Below are 5,460 nucleotides of genomic sequence, written 5' to 3'. Positions count from 1 at the left end.
TCTTACTCCGTCCAATTTACCTCTGATTAATGATACTATTTCACTTGGAAGGGTGTCATTATTACGTTTAGTGATCAAAGCGTGTAGCATTAGACCATGGTTTAATTCACAGGAAGTCTTCATCTCGTAAAACCTAAAAAAATAAAAATTCAGAATGGGGGGAGAAGACTAGTTCTTTAGGGTCTGCTAGGGAAAGACCATTCGGGTTCCATTTTTGAGAACTACAAGAAAACAGAAAATCTAACTCTAACAGAAATACATATTATCCTTTAAAGACTTGATTCTCCCCACACTTAGTTAGCTGTGGTGTTGAAATTGTGATTAACTTCGTTGTCAACTTCCATCGGACTATCTATGTAATGTTTTAACTCTGTGACACTAACCTTAAATTCAATCCCATTTGAATTTATTAATTCTACTGTTCCGTATGGGAAAACTCTTTTGACTATAAATGGTCCAGACCATCTTGATTTCAATTTTCCAGGAAATAGCTTGAATCGTGAATTAAAAAGAAGAACTCTGTCTCCTTCCTTAAATTCTTTTGAACTTCTGATTCTTTTATCATGCCATTTCTTCGTTCTTTTTTATAGATTAACGAATTTTCGTATGCTTCTTGTCTTAATTCTTCTAATTCGTTTAGTTGACTTAATCGTAGACGTCCAGCTTCATGTAAATCAAGATTACATGTCTTCAAAGCCCAAAATGCTTTGTGTTCAATTTCTACTGGAAGATGACATGCTTTTTCGTAAACAAGTCTAAAAGGTGTGGTACCAACTGGAGTTTTGTATGCTGTTCTAAAAGCCCAGAGTGCATCCTCCAATTTAATGGACCATTCCTTCGGATTTGATCCTACGGTTTTCTCTAGAATACGTTTTAAAGCTCGGTTGGTATTTTCAACTTGTCCACTTGTCTGTGGATGATAAGCAGTGGAGATTTTATGAGTTACTCCATATCTTTTAAGAACTTTATCAAGTTGATTATTACAGAAATGAGTTCTCCGATCACTTATTAAAGATTTCGGTGTTCCAAACCTTGCAAAAAGACGTTTTAAAAAGTTGACTACAACTCGTGCATCGTTAGTTGGGAGAGCTTGTGCTTCCGCCCATTTAGATACATAATCAATGGCTACGAGAATGTAGAGATTATTATGAGATTTTGGAAATGGACCCATAAAGTCAATAACCCAAATGTCAAATACTTCACATACTTGAATGACATTTTGTGGCATTTCATCACGTTGAATTATTTTTCCGGCCCTTTGACATGCATCACAGGATTTGAAAAGAAGGTGTGCGTCTTTGAAAATTTTAAGCCAATAGAATCCAGCATCATAAACTTTTCTTGCTGTGAGCTGAGGCCCATAATGCCCTCCTGTTGGTCCTGTGTGACAATGGTTTAAGATTTTACTAGCTTCATCTCCGAATACACATCGGCGTATTATTCCATCGGGATAACTTTTAAACAAATGTGGATCTTCCCAGAAATAGTGTTTTATATCACTAAAGAATTTCTTTCGTTTTTGGTACGACAATCCTTTTTCAAGGAATCCACATACTAAATAGTTTGCATAGTCTGCAAACCATGGAATTTCATTATAATCTATCTTCAATAGATATCCATCAGGAAAGTTGTCTTGTATGGCTGATTCATTTAGAACTTCTAATTCGGGATTTTCAAGACGAGAAAGATGATCAGCGGCGAGATTTTCTGCTCCTCTTTTATCTCGAATTTCAATATCAAACTCTTGTAAGAGTAAGATCCAACGGATTAATCTTGTTTTGGTATCTTGTTTCGAAAATAGGTATCTAAGAGCAGAATGGTTGGTATAGACCACCGTTTTTGCTAGAACGAGATATGAACGAAATTTGTCAAAAGCAAAGACAATAGCAAGGAGTTCTTTTTCAGTAGTTATGTAATTTGTTTGTGCTCCTTGTAACGTCTTACTAGCATAATATATAGGTTGAAATCGTTTTTCAATCCTTTGTCCTAAAACGGCTCCCATTGCAAAATCACTTGCATCGCACATAAGTTCAAACGGTAGATTCCAATTTGGTGTTATCATGATCGGCGCATTAGTGAGTTTTTCTTTAAGTATATTAAAAGATTTGATGCATTCATCTGAAAAGATGAATGGAGCATCTTTTTCTAGGAGTTTATTCATAGGAGTGGCAATTTTAGAAAAATCTTTTATAAAACGTCGGTAAAAACCGGCATGCCCTAAAAAACTCCTAACTCCTCTAACATTGGTGGGATGTGGAAGTTTAGCAATTACATCTACTTTAGCTCTATCCACTTCAATTCCTTCCTTTGAAATTTTATGACCAAGAACGATGCCTTCTTTAACCATGAAATGGCATTTCTCCCAATTAAGAACTAGATTTGATTGTTCGCATCTAATAAGCATTCGTTCAAGATTAACTAGACATGTTTCAAAAGTATCACCGAAGACTGAAAAGTCATCCATGAAAACTTCCATGCATTTTTCTATCATGTCGTGAAAAATCGCCATCATGCACCTTTGAAAGGTTGTAGGGGCGTTGCAAAGTCCAAATGGCATGCGTTTGTAAGCAAAAGTACCATAAGGGCACGTGAATATGGTTTTCTCTTGATCCTCGGGTGCTATTGGAATCTGAAAATATCCAAAAAAACCATCAAGAAAACAATAGTAACTGTTTCCGGCTAATCTTTCCAACATTTGATCAATGAAAGGTAAGGGAAAGTGATCTTTTCTGGTGGCGTCATTTAATTTTCTATAATCAATACAAACACGCCATCCTGTTACAGTCCTAGTAGGAATAAGCTCATTTTTCTCATTTGTGATGACAGTCATGCCACCTTTCTTAGGCACTCATTGAACTGGGCTTACCCATGGACTATCAAAAATTGGATAAATTAAACCTGCATCTAGCAGTTTAATAATTTCTTTCTTAACAACATCTTGCATATTAGGATTTAGTCTTCGTTGGGGTTGCACATACATTTTATGACCTTCTTCCATAAGGATTTTATGTGTGCAATACGAAGGACTTATTCCTTTAATATCATGAATCTTCCATGCAATAGCTGGTTTATGAGCTTTCAACACAGAAATGAGTTGAGATTTTTCATTTTCAGTAAGAGAAGACGATATTATTACAGGTAATTCAGATTCACCATGTAAATAAGCGTATTCCAAATGGTTTGGAAGTGGCTTTAACTCTAATGTCGGAGGTTCTTCTATCGATGATTTATATCGATATCTGTCTTCTTCTTTTAGCATTTGAATTTCTTCTGTTGTTGGTTTATATCTATTAGCCATAAGTGTAGCTAACATTTCAGTTTCATCAATTGGTTCAGTTCTTTCTCCTAAAGAACATTCTCCTGTTCCTTGTAATTCTGGAAATTCTTCTAACAATTCTGCATGTGAATCTATAATTTGAATATAATAGCATGTATCATCTGTAGATTGCGGTTGTTGCATGGCTCTATCAACTGAAAAGGTAACACTCTCGTCCTCTATACTTAGGGTTAGTTTCTTACCAAACACGTCTATCATTGCTTTAGCCGTGTTTAAAAATGGTCTTCCTAATATGAGAGGTACTCGAGAATCTTCTTCCATGTCCAGGATAACAAAATCTACTGGAAATACTAAAGTACCAACTTTAACTAGCATGTTCTCCATTATCCCTCTAGGATATTTTACTGATCTATCGGCTAGTTGTATGCTTATTCTTGTTGGTTTCAATTCTCCAAGGTCTAGTTTAGTGTATAGTGAATACGGCATTAAATTTATACTAGCACCTAAATCTGCCAATGCTTCTATTGAACTAAGACTTCCCAGAAAACATGAAATTGTGAAACTTCCTGGATCAGATAGTTTTTCTGGTATTTTATTCAATAGCACTGCAGAACAATTAGCATTCATAGTAACAGCCTAGAGTTCTTCCATTTTCTTTCTATTCGAGATTAGATCTTTCAGAAATTTAGCATATCGACGCATTCCTGAAATCACATCAATGAAAGGAAGATTTACATTTATTTGTTTAAACATATCCAAGAATTTGGATTGCTCGGCTTCAAGTTTCTCTTTTCTCATTTTACTCGATTAAGGAAGTGGTGGTTGGTATGGTTTAACATAAGGTTTAGCCTTAACTGTGTTATCTTCATTAACCTTTTCAACTACCGGTTCTTTTTCCTTATCTTGTTCAGGTTGTGGTTCTTGTGGAGTAGGAATAGCTTCATCAGAAATTACAGGTATTTCAGGTGGTTTAAGTGTAATACCACTTCTTGTGGTAATGGCTTTAGCTGTTTCATTCCGGGGGTTAGCATTTGTATTACTAGGTAAACTTCCCGGTTTTCTTTCATCTATTAACCTTGCTAGGTTGCTCACTTCTTGTTCCAAATTTTGAATAGAAGCTTGTTGATTTCTAAATGCTTGAGCATTTTGTTCATTGGTTTGTTTCTGAGATGTGAAAAACTGAGTTTGAGATTCAACTAGCTTCGTCATCATATCTTCTAAATTCGGCTTTTTATCATCGGTTTGTGGTGGTTTGTTTTGAAAATTAGGTCTTTGCTGATTGTAAGTATTATTGGATACTTGTTGATTGCTAGGACCTTGTTGGTTGTTGTATGGAACATTTCGGTTATAATTCTGGTTTTGGTTGTAAATCGGTCTTGGCGGTTGATAATTATTCTGATAATTATTTCCAGGCCTTTGGTTTATGTATGAAACATTCTCTCTTTGTTCCATTGTTAGTTCAATACTAAGACAATCTTTTTGTCAAATGTGATCCTCCATACTGCTCACAACTAATTCGTATTGAGTGGATATCTTTAGTCATCTTTTCCATTCATCTCTCGACAGCATCTATCTTTGCAGAAATGGAATCTAAGTCATGGCTAGAATCGGCTCTAGCTGCTTTAGATGATCTAACGATATCTTTTTCTTGGTGCCACTCATGTGAGTGGGAAGCAGTGTTATCAATAATTTTATAAGCATCAGTTTCTTTTTCTTCATAATGGAACCACCAGCTGCTATATCGATGTATTTCCTTGTAGTGATGTCGCATCCTTGGTAGAATATTTGTACTATTTGACAAGTGTCTAAACCATGTTGCGGACATCCTCTCAATAACTTTTCAAATCTTGTCCATGCCTCATATAGAGTTTCATTTGGCTTTTGTGTGAACGTAACAATTTCTCCTTGAAGTCTCACGGCTTTAGATGCCGGAAAGAATTGTTTAAGAAATTTTTCAACTAAAACGTCCCATGTATCAATCGCCCCTTCAGGTAACGATTCTAACCAATCTTTGGCTTCTCCCTTTAAAGTCCAGGGAAATAACATGAGATATATCTGTTCATCCTCCACTTCTCTTATTTTAAATAGAGTGCAGATCCTATTAAAGGTACGAAGATGTTCATTTAGATCTTCCTTCGGCGCCCCACTAAATTGGCATTGATTAGTTACCATGTGTAGAATTT

General features: G+C 35.6%; 1 non-coding gene across 1 annotated transcript; it reads left to right on the top strand.

Moving 5' to 3' along the window:
- Positions 1 to 5,084: 5,084 nt before the first annotated feature.
- Positions 5,085 to 5,191, top strand: LOC139887062 (small nucleolar RNA R71). The gene has a single exon (XR_011772912.1). It is a non-coding gene; the product is annotated as a small nucleolar RNA R71 (small nucleolar RNA).
- The last annotated feature ends 269 nt before the right edge of the window (positions 5,192 to 5,460 follow it).

This window comes from Rutidosis leptorrhynchoides, chromosome 1 (assembly GCF_046630445.1).
Source record: "Rutidosis leptorrhynchoides isolate AG116_Rl617_1_P2 chromosome 1, CSIRO_AGI_Rlap_v1, whole genome shotgun sequence".
NCBI lineage: Eukaryota > Viridiplantae > Streptophyta > Magnoliopsida > Asterales > Asteraceae > Rutidosis > Rutidosis leptorrhynchoides.
The sequence above is the reverse complement of the archived record's forward strand: the minus strand, read 5'-3'. Positions and strand labels throughout refer to the sequence as shown.